This window comes from Rhynchophorus ferrugineus, unplaced genomic scaffold (genome assembly GCF_030347505.1).
Source record: "Rhynchophorus ferrugineus isolate W39M unplaced genomic scaffold, kcgeb_rfMv2 rfM1, whole genome shotgun sequence".
Classification (NCBI taxonomy): domain Eukaryota; kingdom Metazoa; phylum Arthropoda; class Insecta; order Coleoptera; family Curculionidae; genus Rhynchophorus; species Rhynchophorus ferrugineus.
The window spans coordinates 33415210-33442289 of NW_027472580.1; the positions used below are offsets into that span (position 1 = coordinate 33415210).

General features: G+C 30.2%; 1 protein-coding gene and 1 pseudogene across 1 annotated transcript in view; one reads left to right on the top strand and one right to left on the bottom strand.

Annotated features, from left to right (window-relative positions):
- Sol1 (CUB domain-containing protein Sol1) overlaps positions 1-27080 on the top strand; it is a 1033997-nt gene that overhangs the window by 807581 nt on the left and 199336 nt on the right. The window lies entirely within an intron of this gene.
- Positions 6840-6939, bottom strand: LOC143189431 (uncharacterized; annotated as a pseudogene).

The window sequence follows — 27080 nt, forward strand, 5'->3', positions numbered from 1 at the left end:
TTGGTAACATGGGGTTGTAGTAATTCCTCATATCTTATTTCCAATTTTTAAATTTTCTCTAGTACAGTTGAAATCTGGTGTAAGTAATTGTTCGTATAGTACATGGGTACTTTCATAATACTTCTTAAGACATTATTTTGAAATACTTTATTATGTTGATATTATCGATCCCAGACCATTCCCATGACTAACTTCCGTAGGTACATATATATTTTAGCATATGCTTGTACAGCAGCAATTTATTGTCTACAGATACTTTAGATTTTATTCCAAATAACCAATACATATTTACATTCTAATTTGTGTCAATTTCTTTTCATTTTAATATACTCCTTACAATGAAGTTTTGCATCAAGATTATTCGTAAGCCACTAAGCGTTGTGATTGTATGGGATAATAGTATTATTCATATTTATTGTTATGTTAAGAATAGGTTGTAAGGGAATTCATTCTCCACTAATTTACTCTCTTTGACTTTTATTCTCTTTGTCTGGGTTACAATTTTCTGGTTGCTTCTTCTCTACTGCCTCAAATAGCAAGCATCGCAGTGTAATCAGCAAATGTAGCCATAGTAACATGTTCTATTTGAAGTATGTCACATATATAAAGTAGGTAAAGAGAAGGACACTGCCTTGCGGTACACCTGCTTTTGTTTCTTTCATTATTGAGTAACTTTCTTTTTAGTTAAACAACTCTAAATATAATGGCTGAGATGTATGAGTGTAAGAGTTCAATGTATTACGCCAAATTCTATCCAATTTAATAATTATTTTTTTAATTACCTCCGAATAGATATACAAAATACTAGTTGGGTGAATGTACATGAGAAAATTCCTCAACGCGCCTAACAAACTCAATATCATATGGTCCGTTGAATCCAACTAGTAAATTTTTCGATATGTTTATTATACTCCATGAAATAATGAGAAGTTTCTTCTAAATGGTATTTATAAACAGCATACTACAGACTACTTTAAAAATATATGCATTCATATTTTTATTGAAACGAATCAAATCAAAATCACGGGAAACATTTAAATTCATGCACTAACTAGTATTAATAAACGCATAAGAACTTGATACAGATAAAGTTGATAGCATACTTTAATTATGCCAGAACGGGTCCACATTAAAATTAAAATAGCTCAGAATATATGAAAAACATTACACGTGCTAACTCAAATATTATACGTAACGAATTTTCTGCTACTAAAATTCATCATTTATTACGGGGTATAAAAAGTCATCCAATGGAGCTTATTTTTTGTCAGAGATTATCATTTTGTAGTTCTATATATTAAAACTATAACGTCTGACAGGATTATGTCACTATATTTGAGCACCACAAGAAGACTGGTTTCTTTTTGGAGCAACATATTCTTGTTTGAGATTTCTAGTTAGGTAATGTAATAAAGTTTGTCAGCGGGTATATCATTCAGATGTGCAAATACAAATAAGAATAATTAAAAATTAATTAACAGCGGCTTATCAATAACCAAAGTGTTATGTTTAATATTGAAATGATCGTTTACTAAAAATAAGTATTTTTAAAATTTCATATTAGCCTTTTTAGAAAACCAAGTATTCAAAGCAAAGCAAACAGTTTTACTATATGAATATGTGCACTTATATCATTAATTTTATAAATATTTTTCAGCCTGAAATAGATAAAATTACTATATCTACATTATATTTACTATATCTATTTCATTTGTTCATTTGTTTCACCCACTCGCTGTTATTGAAAAACTAGTAAAATCTACCTTATTTAAAAATTAATAATGATTATAACACCTTGATTAAAATTCTATGTAACGCTAATGTTCACTAAAAATATGTGATGAATTAACTTTAACCTTTTAAGACCATTTTATGTTGAAAAATATTTGCTACGGTGAAAAACACAGGAAGGTGCTATCTGTTAAGGGTATTATATAGCGACTAGAGTAAAGTAGACGTAAACCGCTTTATATTAATTAATCATTTTATGTACCTAAAACTGACATAAAATGTAAAGGCTTACTTTTAGAGTCAAAGATATAGATTATAACACAATAATCCGCAGAATGACACTACTTTCTAGTTTTAAGCTTTCTGAGCACATTTACCTCTTTTTATAACTTATTTTTTATTCATTTAATTTAATTGTATTTTCATTTCTTTTTGATGATACCTTGTCTTGTACCTTGTGTAAAGTAGTTTTAAATTGTGAGTGACTTGATAGTGTGAATACTTGATATATATGTACACTAATTCAACACCATTTAAAAATCCATATTAGTGGAAATAAATTATTTCTGTTGCATCTATGACGACGCACCAAGTGGATTATAATGAGCAATTCTTTACTATTAAGTAACATTAAATGGAGTAAAGCCAAAAGGTCCATATATAGGGGTGTATTTTTCTTCAATAATAACAGGTAATTTAATGGCCAGAAGAAAAATGATAAAGTAATTAACAGATTAAAGTTGAGAAAAATCCAGATGAGTCTAAAAAAGCAATTATCTTCACCGTGACAGCCATATCTAGACTAGAGAACCTTCAACGCCCCAATCAAATGATTTAAATTAAAGCATTGGCATTAGCAATTTAGCATTAAAACTACTACTACTTCTACTAGTCTATTCTTCTACTAGTCTACTATTACTAGTCTATATTATTTAAAATATTCAACTTGGCCCATCAACAAATTGCTTATATTTAACAACTCGCCCATTAGCATATGCTTCTTTATAAAATGTTATATATTTGTTTAACAAAACTGAAATAATTTTCAGTACACAAAAATTGTGAAACACTAACGTTACATATTACTTCTACATACACTTCCGTTTACAGATCCTTATTATTTCTGAACATCACTGACTCTGAATAATATATATGATAACTGAATAATATACGTAAAAGCCTCAACACCCAAAACCAGCTCATACTACAGCAACCAGTATAAAATATTTAAATTATTTGGCACTTTAATGATGTCAAAACATAGTACGTTAATAATTTTACATGAAAAATAGACCATGCATCAGTTAACTTCAGTATGGAACTATTAGTATGAACAAGACAAACAAAAATAATGTTTTACGACGGTCTTTGGCAATAGAGAAAAGATGGCTATTATACATTTAATTCAAGACCGCCAACTGAATAAACAGCAGTACTGTGAAAGCTACCAATACATATCTTATCTAAAGATAGTCTATTAATTTACTAGGCTACAATTTTAGACTTAATTTAGTAACTGCATATTGTTGGATATTAAAACGAAATAATACGTCATATAACTGTGACACAAACAAAACTAATACATCTTCAGAAAATTATTATATATTTATGTATGTATATATTTAATAAACATATTATTCATATATATTTAAAATGTTTAAGTTAAAGAACATATTTTTTCACATATTATTATATATTACATATTTTGAACAATCTCGTGCAATGATAAAAAAACTACTGTTACAAGCTGCACTAGAAAAAGACCTTTGGTTCACTAGTGTAGTTTATAATAATGGAAATAGTAACATATATTTTTCTTACGTGCTTGCTTGTATTTTCATCAGCGAAATATTTTAGTTAAATTTAGTAAAAATTGAAAGTATCCATGTGAATAATAGTTAAACATCCTTCTATAAAATTTTGATGTTTTAACATTTCCCTACATAAAATAATAATTTTTAATTTAGTAATATTGAGTTATTCAATACATACTGACACTAATTATGAAACAATACTTTTATTGTTTAATTTGAAGAAATCTGAAGAAACTGTTTAGAAACTTACGGTGATGTTACTAGTCATATCCAAATGGTGAGTTTTGGCTTCAACGATTTAAAAATGAGGATTTTGATGCCAATGATAAAGAACAATCTGGAGGACTAAGAAAGTTCATTATTTCCAAGATCTACTTCAAACCCCATGCCTTAATTTTTTTTGCAATGGAAAACATCCAAAAAAATGGTTCGATTTTGGATCGCTGGCTAACTTACATCGTTCTTACAAATATTATAGAAAATTATGGAAAATGTTTTAATTAATATATATTGTATAATTTGTTTTTAATAAATGCTCTTTAGGAGACTGCTAATCACATTCTAACCCACAAATCCATGTCAAAAAAGATCTGTTGACTCTCTGGTGAGTTCAAACAAACGTACCAATTTAGAAAGAAGTTTTGATAAGGAAAAGTCGAATTTCTATTTAAAAAAATATTTTTCTTAGACTTAGAGACTTGCAATTTGTGTTAATATCTGAGTTATTATTAACATTTACTAAAATTCCACGTTTTATCAAAAGATACGAATTAATATCACTCTAACTTTAGCCATTTGTTTTAGTCAATACACTATATCCTCACAAAAGATTAATATACATTAAAAATACCAGTCTTGCATATGTAGCGTAAATATAATGCGCTATAAATGTATTATAATTCAAATAAACTTTCGTTGTACGCCGTTAACAAGAGTTGCGAGGTAATATTCATTCTCGGGCCGGGCATTTGTTATCTGCACCAACATGACGGTTATAGTGGAATGCAAATTACACTTTGAATAGGTGAAGTTGCATGTATATTACGAAATGTATTTCTGTAGTCCAGTTCTACATATTCAAATCTGTATCAGCTGTTTTATGAAAACGCTCTATTTAAATGACTCTTTTGTATGATGTATATATCAATCAAATTTAATCCAGGTTTAAGTATAGATATTTTTTTAAATGTTTTGGAAATCTATAGTCCAGCTTTTATTTGAAGAATGTGCTTAAAAATTAAAAACTATTTTAAAAGTATTATAGGAAAACAACAAAACAATTCATCATACATTTCTGTGTTTATAGAGTATATGGATTATGAATAGTTTGTCGATTTAAACTATTAAAACTATTACGGTTGCTTGTTAACCCTTCTGACCGAATCAAATTCCATTGTAATAACAGAACTGAAATTTTAGTGCAATATTTAGATTTGCCTTAAACATATACGCTGTTGTAATTCTTTGTGTATACCGTAACACTTCGGCAAAATAATATATAATAAAAATACTTACGAGGGTCACTATTTATATTTTGGGAATAAGAAAAAAATTAATAGTTAAGCTGCGAATAAATTTTTTGCGAATTGCGAATAAAGTACCCGCCACTATGATCGATACACTTTTGCATACGCTTAAACCAATTTTCAAAATATTTATTCCATTCCGAATAAGGTACCATCAAAATATGATTTTTGAACGTTTGAATAGCTTCTTATTTTTTATGTATGGGAACAAAAGAAATCATTAGGTGCCAAATCAGGGCTATACCGCGGATGACCCATCGATTCGATGTTTAGAGCGCTCAGATAGTCTCTAATTTGAGCCCATGTGTGAGAGCTCGCATTGTCATGATGAAGAACAATCTGGCGTCTCTTGTTTGTTTTCCTTATTTTACCGAAGACTTCTGGCCAACAAATGGTTGTGTACCAATCAGAATTTACTGTCCTACGATCCTCTAGAGGTACTGTTGCAATATGATCAGTATTCCTGAAGAAAGAGGCCACCATTTTCTTTGAAGTGTTTCGTGCGCGTACAACTCTTGTTGGATTTGGTTCATCTTGGAACATCCATACAGTAGACTAGTGCTTACTTTTGGGCTCATACGAATATATCCATGATTCGTCACGTGTCACGATTTCATAAACGTCTTTCGAAGCACCGCGATAAATATATATATATATATATATATATATATATATATATATATATATATATATATATATATATATATATTAACAAGTACAATTTACAAGAATATGTTAAAATACAGAGTATATAATAAAAATTAAATAAAACAAGACATAAATGTGTATAGATAAAATATTTAGATATATACTACTGGACTTGGATACATGGAATAAATTTAAATGGAACTGATTATATACTGGAATATGCCAGGTAGTTTATGAGGGAAATCGAGCTCAGATATCAAAGTGGCCAAAAATTTACATTCCATGAGAATATGGCACATTGCGTATGGGAGCGTCACAGCGGTATATAACTTTGTAGTATCCCAGCATGAGCCGATTTAAGATGACCTGGAGGATCTGTTTTTAGAAAGGATAATGGAGGAGAAAAAACCTACTTTATTGGTAATAATTTATTCTTATCTTCAAGTAGGTCCCAGGTTAATTGGATTAAACCATTAAACTTATTTTCTATGAAGGAGAATAGGTCTTTGCATAACACTATGTGTTCATAGTAAAGTCCGTTTGAGATGGATTCCGATAAGGGAAACATTTCTGTTTAGTGTGGTCAGTTCGTTTTCAGTCAGTTTAGTGTATTGGATATTAAGTACATTTACAATTATTGTATGATCGTGAGTTTATGATTCGATAGCATTAAATGCACCGGAAGTGTCTATGAAAATCAGCCATTCACCCGGTCCCCCATTCAAAAGCCATTCAAGAGATTTTCCAAACCTTTCAGCAGCGTAGTATATTTGAAGAGACTAAAAGTTCTCATGGAGGAGGATGGACTCAACCAAGATCGTAGCGCCAACACCCTCACCGGTCTTTGAACCATCTGAATATAGAACACGCGTCAAAGGATATCCTGAACGGAGGTCATTAAATTTGGCCCTCCAAAGCTCAAAGTCCCGATTACGGTATGCCAGTAGTGAAGTTTACATGGCGAAAAACGGAGGGATCTACAAGGATAATTTTATGTTAGGAATATGCCTGAAGGATAAGGTGTTTATGTTAAAGAAGCGTTTTAGATAGAAGTATATTCCTACGAAAGATATTTCAATATGACGATAAAATTCGTGGTTATTTTTTAGTATGCGTGAATAAAAATGTGGAACTCTTTACGGTTTTGCGTATAATCGTAGCGTAAGGGCCATGCCAATCCTATCTGTATCGTTCCTATTATGTACCACCGAAGCGAGTACGCTATAATTGTTTTTATCTCTATATTGTAGTTGCTCTGTTTATTTTAATTAATTTTGGATTGGAAATCGGTAGTGAACATTTTTATATTTGCATTAGTGTTATTTTCGTTTAGAAATTAATTTCACAATTCAACTCAAACAATTCAACAAAAATACAGTTGAAGCACCGCCCCATGAAAATCAACCATCAAGGATTAGAATGCTAAGTTTAGACGTGGTGAAATGAGTACCAAAGACGGTGAACGCAATGGATGCCCAAAAGAGGTTAAACCGACGAAAACATTAAAAAATCCACAAAATGATTTTGAATTACCGTAAATTTTTAATTGAATGAAATAGCAGACATTCTAAGGATGTCAACTGAACGTGTACATCATATTATTCACGAATATTTGGGTATGTGAAAGCCGTATTGGGTGCCGCGCGAGCTCACTTTTGACCAAAAACAACGACGAGTTGTTAATTCGGAGCAGTGTTTGAAGTCGATCAAGCGTAATAAATCCGATTTTTTGGTTTGATATGTGACGATGGATGAAAACTAGCTCCATCATTTCACTCCGAATTCCAATAGACAGTCATCCGAGTGGATTGCACACGCTGAACCCGCTCCAAAGCGTGGGAAAACGTAACAGTCGGCGCATGGAATAATTTTCATTGACTATCTTGAAAAAGGAAAGACCATCAAGAGTGACTATTACATAGCGTTATTGGATCGTTAGTAGTACGAAATCGCCAAAAAATGGCCGCATTTGAAGAGAAAAAAGTGCTGCTTCACCAAAACAATGCACTGTGTCACGAGTCAGTGGAAACGATGGCAAATTGAATTAAAAAAAAATTTGCCAAGGAAATGTGTTTTACTATGGTAGGCTGGGGATTTTTCAATTTACTTGTTAACTTTTGGTGATATTGTTTAGTCATATAGTCAGTGTTAATTTCAATAACTTAAAAGTGGTGATTTTATAGCAATATTAAATAAAGGACTGGACATTATAGACATTTACATGTGATGAGAAAAATCTAATAGCAGATTAAATCACACCAAAGACAGTTCATATCAAAAAATCATTCAAAATGTGATTTCGACTCATTTCAACATGACGGCTTTACGGCTTGCTTTACAGCTTGCCAGAACAATTTTCTGTGGCGTAATGTCACTGACGATAAACACTGGATCTACTATATTCTGTAGCTAAATGCTATGCATATGGAGGTCTAATGTGTTATTAGCTGCTAAAGTCGAATTAGACTGTAACTGCGGATGTCTACAGACGTCAAATGAACAGGTGAATAATTTTTGTAAATTATAATAATAATTTAATTTAATTATAATAAAAAAAATAATTTTGTAATTTTTGTAATTGTGTAAAAGTATACACTGTTATAATTCGAATGGGAAGTTCTTTCACATCCAGGGTGGTCACTAGTGTACTCGCCTTTTAACTACTACTTGTTTTTTAAATATGCTAAGGAAGGGTAAAGATGGATAGATGTTCGGATCACTGCCAAACTAACCATTCCAAACAAAATTGTGGAAATGATGGAAAATATGTTGATGAATAGACATGTTGATAATTGTATAAAACGGAAATGTTTTTTTAGTATAAGATCATCATAAGAAATCAGGAGAAACTTAATATAGTATTATTTGTTATGTCCATTATTGGTATTTCCCTAGTCCAATTATGACAAGTACTTCTTATGTTTTAAATACCTCCACCTTAAACGTATGTACCAAAAAACGAGAACTATGAATTTATTATGTTTATGTACTTTTATAACACACAACTCATGAAAACCGGCCCTAATTCGATTTTCTCGAGAAAAGAAATAACGATTTTCGTTTGCGGCTTTCGGCACTGAAAACTTCCGACTGTAATTGTAATTTAATTGTTTTGACCTTCGCCCTTCTACTAGGTGACGTTTATCTGATATTTAATGGATCATTAAACGAGGGATCTAAATTGAATTAAGTCAGATCTCTGTGAACGAAATTATTACTCAATTGTTCCCCATTTATCTCTGGTGCCCCTTTACTTGATGATTGTTAATTAAGTTTGCTTAAGATTTCAAAATATTTTCAAGAATATTCTGCTATATTCAAGCAATAAAATGTTTAGTAACTGTCAGGAATGCGGTTTAATTAGAAAACTGCTGATATTTTCACACACACTGTTTCTATTCTTACAGAAAATTTGTTCTGTTATAATAAACAAAATTATCGATCTCAAAATTTAGTACCATGATATTTCCGTTTTATGATATTAGTCAATTTTAGTTCCCTTTATTATCCATAATACCAGTGATGCCGATTTTTTAATATAATATTATCTGATTGCATATATTTTGATCTGTGATATCTATTGACGAAAATCTATTGAGATACTACTACTGTTAAGCAAAGTAACCTGAAAAACTGATGATTTTGACATATGAAAAGTAACATTTTTCTATATAATATTACTGAGTTATTCTGTATGTAGAGAGACTAATCATAGAACGCGTAAACAAAACGCCATGTTACCAGAAAGATGAAAAAAGTTGAAGAAAGTTCAAAAATATAAGTTATCTTCTTTATAATGGGATTTGAGATTACAAGCAATTGTCGAAAATTTGAGACCGAATACCTTTTAATACGTCAATAACTATAATATATAAATATGTTCTATTGTTTTTCTGTATCTTTAAGGATATTAACAAAGTTAGCATGTTATTAGGTGAAATGGTTTTAAGATCAATAATAATATTCAACATATATGATTATCAAAATTCCATTTAAGTGACAATTTCTTGAGGCACATTGAATACAGAGAATACAAGAGAAGAAATGTTTAATACATTTTAAGTAAAAAAATAAAAAGAACATTTAAAAGAAACGGAAGAAAGGATGCAGATGTAACTAAAAATGTTAAAAGTATAAAATTTAACAGATGTAACATATAGTTACATAAATAAGTGTAATTTTCAATATAATTACGTTTAACTCACTCAACTTATTACTCAAAGTTCGTCTTTACTTTGATTTATTTTCCAGTAAAGATTATTTGGCGATTGATTTTAAGTTGGGTGAGAAATAATTTATTTCCCCTTGAAACTAGTTTTTCTCTAGAATTTCTGCATCCAAGTGATCTAAAATATTTTTCTAAAATATATCTAAAATATATATATTAAAAAATATATATATAAAATATTTAAAATATTTTATATATATTTTTTTCAACACTTTGAAGAAATTAAATTTTGTCTCAAAAAAGCTGACACTAAAATGTTCTTGTTCGATTTTGAACAAGAACTCATTGAAAAACCATGCACAAAATTTGATCAATACATTCCATGACTTCTTATTTTAATTCATGATCGAACTAAAGATAATGGTATTCGCATGTCTCTTCGTAGTAGTTTTTCGTAGCTTCTTACTATAATTCGGAATCGAATAATAATGACGGACAAACGCGTATTAATCCATTCGATTTTGTTATTTTTCTATTAACTAGTGCATGGTGCATGGTACTCACGAATCATATTGAAACCCCTAGTATATGAATAATAGCATGGCAAGAATATACAATTCTTTAAATTATTAATAGCTGTACCATATAAATATAATGACACTGGAGCTATGGAATATAGGACAACTCCACAAACAAACAGTGCTATATACTATTCGGGAGAGGTCACTTATGTTTGTGGGAATAATAAATGACCACTGTGAAGCAGAAAATTGAACCGAAACGCTTGTTAGCTACCGCCAACAAGACTTAATTTGAATTATTTTAATTACGCTTTGTCTGCATACTCGCTAGGTTATAGCAGCTTAGTTTTTGACTTTTAATTGCATTATATTATTAATTATTATGCACTTGTTTACCGCGCACGATCTGAAAACATAATATTGGAAAATGAATGATTATATGATATAAAATAAAAAAATTAGTAATAATAACAAATATTTTTTTTTTTCCACTTCCTTATACACGGAATCCAAATTTATCTTATAGTCTGTTCAAAGTTATTTTGTACATACGTCATTTAAATTGTGACATCAAAACCTCGCAATGTCGCCGCATCAACTCTGAATTTTAGTTGAGTTTGGCTATGACAAACAACAAAATTCCAATTCAATAAAATAATTGAACGAAAATGTTAGCAAATATAATTTAATTTTAACATTATAGTATATCTAAAAACTACAGTTAATTAAACAGTCACAATAGTTTTTAGGTTAGTGTTATAACCACTTATCACTATTGCTTTCAGGAATTTTGCATACGTCTGACAACCGGACGAATTTGACAGTCATTCATTGTGTCACTTTTTAACTAGAATAAAATGAGAAGAAAAGTATTGTCTGATTCTAAAACGAATTTACAAATTGCGGCAGGCAACACATTGAGCATCTTGATGACGTATATACAAAAAAACTTTGAATAGATTATATATAGTCTATTTAAAGTTTATTTGTACATGCGCCATCGAAATTTGTGACGTCAAAACGTTACAATGTTGCCGGATCAACTGTGAGTTTCAGTTCAGTTTGACTTTGACATACAACAATATTCTAATCTATATAAAATAATTGAACAAAAATCTTATGAAATATAATTTATTTTATCATTTTAGTACATCTAAAAACTATAGTTAATTAAACAGCCACAATAGTTTATAGGTTAGACTTATAACCTCTTATCACTTTTGCTTTCAAGAATTTTGCATACGTCTGACGATATTGACAGACTCGTTCGTTTACGTGTTCGAACTAATCAGACACCATTGTGTCTCTTTTTAATTAGAATAAAATGAGAAGGAAAATATTGTTTGATTCTAAAATGAATTTACATATTGCGACAGGCAATAAAAAAACAAAATACAAACATCTTGATGACGCATATACAAATGAACTTTGAATAGACTATACATCATCATAGATTTTATTTTCCTTTTTTAACCCTAATTTTCTGTGTTTAACCCTAATTGTGTTAGTGCAAAGTAATCTGAAAAACTCTTGGTGGATCCCAATGCACTCTCCAATGTGGGCGATGGCAGTGAAGTTCGTAGTTTCAAACGCATACTATCATACGAACTGTTGAATAAACACATAGAGTGAGATACGATAATCTCTAGAATAAGTTAGAATAGTCTTTAGAATAATATTTATATTATAATATTGTACAGCAGATCACTTACTGAAGCGATCTTCTATATATCATTATAGTTATATTGTATAACGGAAATCATAAAAATATGCTTAATGCACACGGGCAGATTATTGAAGTTCAAAGAGATTAATAAAAATAAATCAGTATTTTAAAACGTCTAACTGTCAAACGAATAATATATTGGTTTTCCTGGGGCAATTATTTATCAAAATTATTTATATTTATATTATCTTCTGTATAATATGTACAAAGCGGATTAAAATGTTTGTCTTCTATCACAATTTAAACATAATTTTTGGCACTATGCGTTTATATAGAGCTACGCCTCATAGATACACCCGATGTGACCAAAGAGGTGTTTATAGTGACCAAAGAGGTGTTTATAGGTAATAGAATTGAACTGGCAATGTTGTCTATACAGCATTTTCAAGAAGTCATCATTAAATAGTTCTAAATATATCAAAAGTTCAAAGCTCTAAATATATATAAATTTCCATTATCATAAACTATTGAAATTGGGACACACCCATGCTTTGAATCCATCCGTGAAATTCATTAACAATTAGACGGTGAGCAGTGTAAATATCGCACTTGAAGCTATAGTCCCATCAAAAGCGGATTGAATTTGCTGTGAACTAACTTGCTCAACGGAAATGTGTGCACAACAAGAGTCTAGTTTTAGAGAATACTGGCATACGCACAAAGGTTTTAATTTGCAACATTGCCAGTTGTTGAAAATTATACGTACATTTGAAGAATATAATATAAATAGAATATATTATCTAGAATTCACCTTTTAACCTATTATTTCTGTTGTGAATCAAATTACTTTTTTGTACGTTTTCCTATAATCTCCTATAATATAAAAAATAAAGTATGAAGAACCTTTTATAAACTTCATTTATCACTTTATCTTTCACTTTAAAATCTTTTTGAAAAGAAAAAAAAAGAAAATAAACGTTATATAATTAGTTATAAAGATATAAATATTACAATAACAACCCAATATATTTCTTATAAATTATTCGTACTTGAAGAGTATAATATATAATATCGAATTCAAAAATTAATCTAAAATCTCACTTGAAACTCAAAATTTACATTATAGAGCCGTAAGTTATTTAACTTATTATAAAAATATTTAATTTTAAAAAGAAAAAGAGAAAATAAAACAGGTACGGTAACAAGTATGATTTATTTATCAATATACTAAAACATAAGCATCAATTTATCTTTAAAATTGCTACTATATAATAATTTATCTTACACTAAAAACACCTTAATTTTCTCATCATCGAATTTGTCCAATATGCAAAAACGACATGGAGACCCCTCTCCCCATTCATTCAATAAAAGTCATTCAAAGAAATACAATTCAAGTCGATATGCGTTAAGCCTATATATAGAATATACATGTATATATTCAAAGCTATATTCTTTTAACATTTCATATTGTCCTTCGTTTATAATGATTAACATAAAATATTCTTCCTTTAAAGTGGGGTAGGTAACCAAAAACTAAGATTTTACTTTATAGAATTACGCAGATCCTGTATTTTCATCTACCTATTCTACAATATTTTTAGCGTAACTTTTTAAGTTTACTTGCTGAATATTATATAAGTCTTCACGAGTCAATAAATTTAATCTTTTGAGATGGCCACCACTGAAATTAGCTTGAGATTCATCCAATATAATAGTATCTATTGGAATGTCATATTCAGTCATTGATTATTATAACTCTTACCCGTTGATACATTATTATAAATTGCTGATCAATTACGCTGAAATTGTAATATTTTTATTAAAACAGGAATCTCCAATTTTGAAGATCTTCGAGCTCGCCAAACTTCAATGTTTCTTGTTCAATTTTAATGCTGTGTACCTATATGATCAAGGAGCTGTGATATATTACATGAAGGACATCGAGTTATATTTATCTATAGTTTTGCTTCCGCAGGCAGCTTAGGCAGCTTCCGCTATACCTAAAATATAATGAATTTGGTATAGATTTGAATCCAATTTGCAAATCTAAGATTGAAATTTAATGGATACGCACCTGCATGGAATGTTTTTATATGTCTGTTCAGATTAAAAGTGTAAAAATTAAAACAAATTTCTTAATCTTACAAAACAGATGTCTTACCAGTACCAGCTTGTATAGCTCGATAACTTGTAAATGGCAACATCGCAAAATCAAGCGGAAACTACCGAAGTCTGCCAAATAGGATTCATCAAAAATAGCCACTAATGTGTGCATATGGTTGGAGTTCAGCTCAAATGTGCAAACTGTGCAAGCTGGCTTGTGGTCAACTGTGTACTTGTCGGTGTAGTTATTCGAACTGTAAAGCTAAAAATGTATTAACAATGCCCTTGTAATGGTTTTTCAATATATAAATTATTTTCGCTGATAAGATGGATGTTTTAGTGATGCAGTATCTAATCCATGGCATGTAGAAACGAAACTTTAAAGGCGTCTTTCCCAAAATTGCTTTTTTTGAGACGGTTGATATTATATCTACTCTAAGTTCTACAGAACAAATTTACTTGAAATTTGTTTTAACAGCCTTCTCCATACATTATTCTGTCGTATCAAAAAATAAACTCCTCCTAAAGGCATACTCTTCAAAAGTTTATTGGCTAATAATTTACCAATTAATTGAGTTCATTTTAATATGTTTTTAATTCATTTTGTGTTGTAAACAAATTTTCAATATTTTTTATGATATATAGAACTCATGACATGACTACCATTAATAAATGTTGTGTCATTCATTCAATGTCTACACAACCGCATTTAAAATTGAAATATATGTTATTAATAAGTAGTCCGACTTAAGAAACTTGGCGCCTTACTGTTGGTCAATCCTGAATTAATGAATGAATTAAAATCACCCAAACGTAGTACCAATCAGAAAGTTGCACTGTTGATAGTTTCAAATTAAGTGCTTGAAGAGAATATATTCTGTGCAATAACTTATGCGAAATACTTCAAAAAATTACAAATTACAAGACTATTTCTCACTGTACATTATAGAGTTTTGGAGCTGAAATTTATATGGTTTTCACGAAACCAAAATAAATAAAAAGGCCCAAAAGGCGGACGGCACAAATTGAATGAGAGCTATATCCTGAGAAATCTGATTTACCACAATTAGGTTTTCTCCTTTGCAAGCTCCACTTTCCCATTAGTGTAAAGAAGGTCAAGGGAAATCGTCGCAAAAACACAAGAATAGCTAACGCAGCTTATTTGATCTAGATCCTTAAACGGTATACATTTACTTGAATTAAATGTCATTTACGTCAAATAAATTTGTAATTTCTGTTAAGTACAGGAAAGAAAAATATATTCTAAAGATTTAGAGTATTCCAAGAATATTTCTCTTGCCATTCACAATAATAGTACATATGCCTCTTTTAAAGGCATTTAAACAACTGCTTTTAAGAGTACAGCAATAGTAATATTTAATAATAATATTAATAATATTTAACATCACATAATAATATATAATATTTAACATCACATATACATGTGAGCATTTTTAGCAAGAAAAAACTTTCAAATACATCAAAAACACTATTTTCTAACAATGTTTATGTTTAACAAATTTTTCAACTTCAAATATTCAATATTTCGACTTATTGTTATATTTAATGTAATATAACGCTTTATACACAATATGCCCTTCATCAATTTTGAATTGGAAAAAAATATGTAAATTGACAATAATAAAAGACTAGACGATTGACGATTGCCTTAAATATATCATGCTATTCTTTAAACCCCTTTTCTGAGCTACAATAGAATTATTTGGAAAATAATGTACAGTATTTGAACCTTCGCATCCTGGAATACAACACTTTTGTTTCATTTTTACATTTACACAAATAAATTTTACAGTAAATACGACAAATTAAGCCCATATAAGTTTCGTTTATTTTTATATTTTGTGGCCTCTTCTTCTGACTCTCAACTTTCAGTCGAAAATATTTACAATTGGCGAATTTGGCCAACAAGGAGTATATATTCATGTAGTGTATATATTTTATGACATTAAACAACTACTATAATATTTGTGTCACTTCACTGAACACGGTGGGCGGACAATTTTAACAATTTTTTTAGTAATAATTATCTTCTGCTCTTCTGCTCTACTAATTTAATAACGACACCCTAACATTCACTTTTCTCTCCCCTTCTACACCTCTTCTTCACCTATCCATAGTTGGCTTTTTTTACTACTTATTCGTATATTAAGTTGACTTATGACAATTAAATATTCAATTTGAAGTCCAGTTGCTGATCCTGCTCTGCCGTCTGCGCATAGGCTCTCATACCTTTCTTTATTCACATGAATTTCGCAAGGTAAACAGTGTAGGAACGTTCTTGTAACTAATATCAACAATGATCAATCATCATATATACAGGAAATGCCAAACAGGCTTTATGTGAGTGATTTTAAAAGAGAATTATCATACTTATGGTTTAAAAGTAGATTTAAATCTCTATTAGTATTCTATAGGAAATGCGGGGAGGTGGCTTACTATTATAGCGATCGACGAAAGCTACGACCCTTTAAGCCACCACGCAATCACCCACAACAAGTTCAAAGGTTGGCAACGCTGGTGGATTAGTACCATGCGGTTCCCGGTTATAAAAGACCACTACGCCGACGTCTCGCACTCTTTTCTTTGCTCTACCCCCTTGTAACAGTACCGCTTCCACAGCGCTACCGTATGTCCTCTAGCTAACCTAATATCCTATCCATTCTCCCGTCGCCCACATGTATCATTCAATATTTTAAAAACTGTGAATAGGAAGCAATTAAGAAACAGCAGACAAGAGAGCGAACAAAAATTTTTTGTTCTACGTATACTGATGTTAGAATTGTACTTAGTTTTGATGCTCTAATAACATTTAAAGGAAAAATAATTTAAACCTTCAAATACTTCTAAATAATATCAAAAATATAAAAGCAATTAAATTTAATGGAATTCTTTACTATTAAAAAAACTGTCTCCATGATTTCAGGAAGTAATTACTAAAACAATAAGGAAAATCTAAGTCGATTAAATTTAATTGTACCAATAATTGGTTTTAGTCGCTTGCGCGAATCGTTTGCTTCTAACAGTAGATTTCGAATTATTTAATTAGTTTTCGATCGTTTTCTTGTAGCAGTGCTAAGTTTCCAACGTTGAATCGGTTTCCGATTACTTCTAACAATTAACTGGATAAAATAAAAAAAGCTTCATGCGAGCAAAAATCACCGGATGATAAAAAACTAAGTAGACAATTTACAATTGCTGAAAATAGAAAAATATTATTAAGAATGCGAAAAAATTGTAGTTTAACACAGTGCGGTTTTAATTTTTTTAAGGTAAAGAGTTCCATTTCGAGGACCTCCAAAGGCAAACTGGTGGACCTAGGTAGAAAAATACAGAAACATACAGAAAAAAACAAATATAAATATATATGTATATATATATATATATATATATATATATATATATATATATATATATATATATATATATATAATATTGATAAATTGATAAATTAGATATATCGATATTTTTGGCCGATATATCGATATATCGAAATTTTTCAACCGATGTTTTTCGATATTTTTTCAAAAATAAATCAAATATAATTATTAATAAACCTTTAAAATTTATAATTAATTTAATGGTTTGGCAATTTGGCTATTTAATTTTAAATATTTACCTAAAATACTACTATTTTTTAAAATATTTAGAGTCGGTGTATATCTTTTTAAGCTAATATTTCATTAATTTTATTTTTTTTAATATCGATATATTTTTTCTAAAATATCTTGATATCTTAATATTTTATTCGGTGGCCAATAATCGATACTCAAAAACAATTTTATAGCAACTATGATCACGTACATCCCTGGGGCCGTCTCTTTAGGAGGGAGGGTCTTTGTTATATAATGCGGACCTGACTATTCGGCCATCTGGCGGTTAACAATCTCAAAAAATCTGCACCACCAAACTTCCTGAAAGACCAACTAGTCTCTCCAAAAATCTTGAAGTAGATTATTTACAATCTCCTTTCAAAGAAGGCATCGGGATTCGACGAAATCTTGGTATTCCAACTTAAAAAGCTGCCTCATAAGAAGCTTGCGGAATTGACAAATATAATTAATTCCATCATGCGATTGCAATATTTTCCCAAAATTTGGAAACACGCGCATGTCGCCGTGATTCCGTAAATAAAGCAAATAATTCGCCTTCATATTACAGGCCCATCAGCCTGTTCAGTTCAATCTCAAAGATTGCAGAACGAGTGATCCTATTCGCACTAAACCTGTTGACTGATCATCCCAGACGTCCAATATGGGTTCAGAGCCAAACACTCGCTCATCAGACCACCCGCTTGGCCGCTCACACCCAAAGCGCACTAAATAGAAAACACATCCTTTGTGTTGCCTTTCTAGATATCAAAAAGGCTTTCGACAAAGCCTATATATAATACTTCTGAGGTCATTTTCGTCGGAAAGATTCTTCCAAGTAAGGGTGGGAAAATCCATTTCTAGCACCAAAATAATCAGTTCCGGAGTCCCTCAGGGCTCCCCCCTAGCGCCTGCCCTTTTTAGCTTCTACATGGCCGACATTCCAATGAAAAAGAATGTGGAAACCGCACATTACGCGGATGAAACAGCCTTTTTCTCAAGCGCTCGTTCCCAGGATTGGGTGCACAACAGTCTTCAAGGTCAACTTTCCGCAACCGTGAAATGACTAAGATTTTGGAGATTAGAAAATGACCCCCAAAAAACTCAAGCCGCAACCTGTCACCTCAAAAGAGATGCCAGGATACACAAGCTCTAGGTGACCAAATCACCAATATCTTGGGCCGATAAGGCCATTTATTTAGGTCTCATTTTTGACTGCCGATTCACCTGGAGACCAAGAATTAACAATATAAGAAGAGAGGCTTATATCAAGGATATTCAAGTAGGAAACATTCAGGTCACCAAATCTTGAAAACCCATTTCATACAGGGATTACCATGGACATTTGGGCAGAAACAGTGAAATTTCGAAAATCCTTAAAGGCAAACTGGCTGACGATGGTAGAAACGGTGCTCAGAAATAATTTTATTAAAGCTATAAACTGCCCAGGCAGAACAACGATGACGATGTGTTATATCATGTGGCTGTTAATGGGTCCGACTACAATTATTCGAAGACGAGACGAGGTGCTTATGTGACTGTTGCTAAAAATAGACGTTGAGAGGAGTTTAGCTTATTTTCTATTACATAAAAAATATCAGTATTGTTTTGCATCGCCGTTCAACAAGTCGCTCTTTCCTTTCATAAAATAAAATAGTATTTTAAAGTGAATTAATTTTATATTTTAGGCCCTATTTCATTTATATATATAATATTAATTAATATTCCTTAGGGGTATGCTACGCATATTATGTAGAAAAGGAAAATTCAAACTACCCCGAGCCTCTATAAGTAATTCAGTTAAACGTACGCCAGGTAAGCAGTGGCGCAAAACGTTAAAATATTAATCATATTTCTTGTTCCATTTGAAATGGTTGCACTGAATAATTCGTGAATTGGTTCGTTAGAGACCCTTCACTCCCGATTAATTAAGTGAAATGGAATACGGTTGGTCCAATAGGGCACCGGCTGTTTCAGATTATCCAACTTGGAAGTTCGCCGAAACAGTATATTAGACAATGGCGCTTTTGTTCGAAATTATGAGCTATTGAGCAGGAATTTATTGAAAAGTTTATTCGTTCGTTCCATTACAACTTTCCTCGAAATAATAGTGTTAGAAAAGGTTCTCCAAAAGGCATTACTTTGAAGTCCTATGGACGCAAGTGACGTTGATTTAAAGAAATGTGACCTGGCAGTAACGGAAATCAATATTTGTTGACATATTGTGATATTTTATTTCTCAAATTGTCTATTAATCGTCTATTAATTTATTAAAACTAATTTTAAATGTTTAAATTCATAGAATGCATTGTAAAAATACCGTTTTCATGACCATCATTAACGCCTTCTTGAACTACCCCATCTTTTTATTTAATTGATCATCTATATATTAATTGTATCGTACTCTACATACAATTGTATTATACAGTTTTAATAGAAATATTGCATAATACCGTTGGCGGATATATTAATATACATTTTAGGAAATAATGTAAACACTTAAAATAATGTAAACAACCAAAGAAACATGTCTTAATTAAATAAATTGTTTTTTTTTATAGAAAAAAATAAACAAATAGATTGTTCCCTTTAAATAAGAAGTGGGGAATTTGCACCAAAGTAACCTTATAATTATATAGTTTTAATAGAAATAGTGCATAATACCGTTGGCGGATATATTAATATATATATATATATATATATATATATATATATATATATATATATATATATATATATATATATATTATAGCGAAAAGCTTAGCTTTAGATGTGTGTAAAATGCTTGTGAAATGTGCACTGCAAATAAGTTCCACTAATACAAATTCTAATAAAATCAAATACGTCCAAATCGAGCTACTACGAATAGAAGTCAGACCGGTGTCACAAAAAATATATTATCAAATATTTTAGGCTCTGGTCGACGAACTTCAACTCTTATACATTAGATTATTCGTCGTTCCTGTTGTACGTAAATTAACCACGGCCGCGTAATATTTTAAATCATAATTTGACAACGTTGTACCGCAAAATGACGGCTGGAAATTTTGAATTGGATGATAAATCCCTATTTTATATTTGAACCAATATTAAAACGAAAAGTGAGTGTGCATTACTAGACGAAGTTATTTAATTGTAAGCACTGTAATTTAAAATGTTCTGTTGCTTTCGGTTAGTCCCGCGTTGTTGAAACTAAAGAGTTATGGCAAGTTTGGATAAAAACAACTAAGAATAGTATGATCAAGTAATATATGTTTTACATTTTTTGCACAGAGAACAAATTAATGTGTTTATCAGATGGTATATACAGCTATGAAAGGACAACCCAATCTATGCGGAAATTTCATCCGTAGATTAACAAAATTCGGGAATAAGAAGAATCGTCTTCTTTGTTTATAGGACATTTAGAATTTCAATATCAACTTTTGATGTAATTTGATGTCTGATGAACAGAGAACAACTGATGAAAATTGTTCTTGCTTAAGAGCTGATTATAATTAATATGGTTCTGGAGACACTATATCATTTTAGTACAAATAATTCTGAAGGTTATTAAGATTTTTTTGATAAATTTTAGTACTATTAAGTTCTGATTCATGTCAGGTTTCTTTATTAAATACTTTTCGTAACAAAGCATTAACCAAATATTGCAGGAAATAATTAATACGTTAATTTGTGTAATAATATGAATGTTGCAAAAAATATTAACAATTCATAGAATTTTAATTCATTTGCTGGTGAGTTGTTATTTCCCTCGTGGGACATAAAACAAAGTAAAAATCAGTTGATAAAGGAAAGCCATAGAAGGCAAATTAGAGATTAGCTATCTGCAAGAGTGATGTCAAAGAGTGAAATAATTAAACAAGGAACGATGCAATTTTATTTACAAATGTATGTCAAGAAATTATTCCTTGAATTAGCTTGGTATTTTTATTCTTTTTGAATGAGAAATATGGATAAAAATATAGACCATATACATAATATATCCAAAATAAACTTTTTAAACCATTCATAAATACTAAGGTGTTTAACGATTAATATTAGAAGATACATGACTAAATGGCATATTATTGTTTGAACTTTTTGTCAATTATTTTAATTATTTACTTGCTGTATAGACTTACTTTTTTAAAAGTCAATAGTTAAATTAATGATTGCAAATATACATTTTATATACGTTTCGAAACTGGAAAAAATAATTTAATTACCTAATTGTGTTCGCTATTGTTTTAATATACATGCTAAAGTCAGATATCAATATCAAAATTGCTTTATTCATATATTCTCTGTTTTAATATAGAAACAATTATTACTTCATTTATTATTCCATGTTTATGTTTATAACATAAAAGTAAAGAATGATCATATATGGTATACTTGATGCCCTGATATTATTACAATTCTGAAAATAAACTTACTTATGATACTTTGGTATAATGTCCAGTGATAATTTTCTTTCATTTTTATAAAATGTGTATTTTCAAATATAATATAAAAACTTATATGTTATATTTATTTTAAGAAGTTTAGTAATATACGAAACATGATAACATTGAATAGTTAACAAATAATAATGGGATAAAACATTAAATCACGCATTATTGATTGTCTTTGATGACTAAGGGAAAAACCAGGTTATCCGAGATAATTGTTTCCTACGTAGCAAATAGATTTAATTAAGTTTAATGGAAAAATAAGCCAGAACCTAATGGACTTAGTTAGAAGAAAACATACGTTGGAAAGAAAATATATTATAGAAGAATAAACAACACAGACAACATATACATATATATATATATATATATATATATATATATATATATATATAAACTTAATCTAATTATACTATTAATTATAAACTTCTTAATTTTGGAAATTCATAGTTTTTAAGTATAATTATAGCTGTCGGTGCAGATAAGGAAATATTGGGATTTACTCTGTTACATTCTATAGTATAATATATAATGAGAATATCATGCTTAATATATCCTACCACTTCATGCTAATGTACACAACATCATTAATATTATATATTTCCTTTATTATCAGTCCATGACATAATAGAATAAAGAAAATCTATATATTAGATTAATATATAAAAATATTTACTGATATAGCAGCATTTAATTTTTTTTATTCAAATATAAATAAAATTACTTCTAGTTTTTAATTGAATTATTAATATATTTTTTGGTTGGAATATATTTCTATAACATAATAGAAATAGATCTTACTGCTAATAGACCTACTGTATTGAACTAATTTTTTAGAAAAAATGTTCCAAATATTAACGTGTAAACTCAACAACAACTACTTCACAGCAGGTATACACAATTAAATAACTTTTATTCAAGAGCAGTCACCATTAAAAATAATAACGTTTTAGTGGAGCATCTCAGCATCTTTTATTTGTAAAAAATTTACATGTTAAATACATGTTGCATTTACGTACGTAATATTTTGGCAGCAGTTTTAGAAAAATATTAACAGTAGGTGCAACATTAGCTAGGAATAATATAGAAAAATGGGTCTTTAAACAGTATTTAAAAATATTATTCCATTAATTACATCCAAGGTGATAAAATATCAGATAGTGATTACTAAACTTTCATATTTCTCACATCTGCATTATCAATAATCGTGACAAAGACAACGCACCGTCTTACACAGTTCAAAAACCATTAAACTACCAGAAATACCAGTGTAAATATTTTTCCTGTTCACCAGACAGATCTCAAAAATTATGGAATTAATTTTCATCGAATGAAGAAGTGTTTCATAATATAAAGTGAGTGAATGAGAACTTAATAAATTGCAATAAAAATAAATAATTCCATTTTTCTTTTCTCAAATTTTGATTTACTCTCTTATACAATAAAGAATTTGACAATCAAACAAACAATACCTAAAATATAAAAAAAAACACATTATATGAATAATTCTAAATGCGGAATAATGAAAAAGACAACACGCCATATAAAATAACGTCCAATAAAATTTAACGTTCAATAAAAGTACGTTCGGATTAAAAATAATTTTTACACCGAAAGGTTTTTATTTTACACGTTAGCTATAAAACGGTTTATTTTCAGTGTCAAAACCCTGCATTATCTTATTTTAATTACTTCCCCACTTTTACCGAGAAAGAATGCCGAATTTTTTCGTAGTAAAAACAAGCGTAGGGTGGGATCTAATGAATAAAAAAGTGGCAGTTTGCCAAAAAGTGGACCATTTGCAGACAAAGCAGATATTTTACATAAATTTGAGATAATGCCTAGAAAGGCTCACGTTTTTTTATTTAAAGTGTTTCCTTATCGGTGCAGCGAATATATAAAGCTTCTTACTAGATGTATGTGATAGAAAATGAACCAACTCAACGTATACTATATTATTTAAAGTATATTTAACGCGTAATAGATAATAACAAACATTTGAGAACAAAAATACAAATGTTTTAATATCATGCTTTTATGCCTACATTTTTCCAGTTCTTGAATCAGTTGTTGAGTTCGATTTCTACAATGACCTAAAAGATCTTTTTCAATCAGAACTATTGGTTTGGAAGGTAACGACTAGCAAGAGTTAAGTTAAGCAAGAGCAAGAGTTAAGCTAGAGTTAAATCAGGCAAATATGCTGGCTTCAAAATGATATTTCTTCACCTTTTTTGTTAGAGGTATGAGAAATGACAGCTGAATAAGGCAAATTGTCAATAAGAACTAAAATTCTAATTTTGTTCAGTATTGACAACCCAGCTGTTGGAATCCATAATTAAAAATAATACCGCCATTTTTAAGCTGCGCCACAAAATATACAAAACATACTGGTACAAATTTACATTCAAGACTTATTTAGTGACTATTTAAAACAACTGTAGTTTATAACTTTATATACTCTCTAATATATATAATAATAAAAGGTCAACTGAAAAGTCACCGGCAAAAACTAATTCACCATAGTAAACTAATTTTTCTTCAAATGCGGCCGTTTTTCGACGATTTCGTCCTTCAAACTATCCAATAACGCTATGTAAGAGTCGCTGTTGATGGTCCAGGCGCATCCCAAAATACAGACGCCATAAACTTGCCAGCCGACTGTTGCGTTTTCCCACGCTTTGGATCGGTTTCATGATGTACAGTCCACTCGGATGACTGTCACCACTGCACCACGTTTCATCCATTGTCACATATCCATGCAAAAACTGGGGTTTATTATGCTTGATCATCTTCAAACAGTGCTCCGAATCATCAACTCGTTGTTGTTTTTGGTCAAAAGTGAGCTCGCGCGGCACCCACTGCACTGGGCTTTCTCATACCCAAATAATCATGAATGACATGATGTACAAGTTCAGTTGACATCTTTAGAGTGTCTGCTAATTCATTCAATTTCAATTTACGGTCATTCAAAATCATTTTGTGGATTTTTTAAATGTTTTTGTCGGTAACAACCCCTTTTGGGCGTGTACTGCGTTCACCGTCTTCGATGCTCATTTCACCACATCTAAACTTAGCGTACCAATCCTAAACTTAGCGTACAACAACGCGAAATTCCTTTTTATCCATTTTTTTCACAATAACAAAAGTTGCTTCACTCAAAATGCTGTGATTCACAAACTAATGATCCGACAACTGTCAAATTTGTACACGCATCTTTTGAGGGCTAAGTAAAAAATATATGGATTTAATTCCAGTAGCGCCATTTATGTGTCAGGACGACGACTTTTCATTTGACCTGTTAGGGTATTAAAAAAGGTTCTCTAATTGGTAGTGGGTGCAGCTTGTGTTGGCCATGTTTTTTCGAGGTGCCTATTTAACATATTGTTTACTATTCATTTACTGATGCCAAATCATTTTATAGTACTCATGTACCGGCTGTATCATTGGTCCGCACTTGGCCCCTGGTAGTAAAATCGTATTTACAAATCCATCATTGTTAATTGTGAATACTAATTGAACGATATGAATTTCACCTAGTGCTAAGAGAACGGCAAAACGTGAAACAGCGAATGGTACGATGGACATAAAGGTAACACGAATTGTTCAATAAGATCACGCAATTACTTTTTTCGTTTCGGTTTCATCGATACTCTTAAAGCCAATATTATCCAGGCCAAATTCTTAGTTCAAGTTCTCAAGTACTCAGATCCGTGCTATCACAAGAAGCCGTGGAGTACATTTGAACAATGTTATAATAGATACATAACACCATACATGAAGCTCTCAAATTAAATATAACATATTCCACCAGCTGCTCCAATAGTTTTTAACATCTACCCGCCTTATTCGAATAGTCTAATACAACTGAATAATATAAAATCTAATAAACTATAACAAAATTGTTTTATTATGTATAATAAACAAATTATTTTTATTGGTAAATATCCAAAATAGCAAACATGGAATATTGAATCATGGGTGTGTTTTTATTTTATTTCTGTATACAATAACATAAGTTTATATTTGGTATTATATTTTTAAGCTCAATTAAATTAGTGATATAAATTTCATAAAAGAATATTATGTTATTAGCGATCATACGTTAAATATTACTATTATATGGATTGAAATTGGGCTAGGAGAAACCATGGAACTGGTTTCTCTCTGCTCTATATTATATATTATTCTTTCTGCTCTATTCGAATGAAAATGTCGCATTTACTTATTTATCCTCTAATAAGTGATGACTAATGGCGCTATAGTTTGATTTGGTATAATAAGTGTCATGTTGCTCCATGTACAAGATACTTTGAAATATATTACTAATCTTTACTACCAATATATCTTCAGACCATTTAAAACTATCCACATCCTATACAATCTTTTGCTTGACAACTTGTAGAAGTCGAGTCGATTCGGCTATCGCAACGATAAATGCATAATCCGTAACGTTATCATACAAAAAATCGTCCGATGCGGTTGTCCAACTGTTCGTGACGGTTGTACGTGACGGATTTCGAACATCTCCGTCTTATGTCACGAGTAAAACAAAATTGTAAAAATGTATGTCAAGAATAGTTGAAAAATTACTATTTTTATTTGACTATTTCTTTATCTGTCAAATGGTTTTAATTTTTCGCAATTATCGATTGTTTCCATTCAATGGTTTCTAACGCTAGTATATAAATTCGAAAGTAATTTCAAAAATATCACACATCAGGATATTTTGTAAATTTTCAATATAACTCACATAACATATATTATACCAGATATTCAATATTCAGCACTCCAATCCTATATTGATATTAAACAAATGTTAACGAATTTTCCACATTCAGCTTGAAAATATATTTAATATA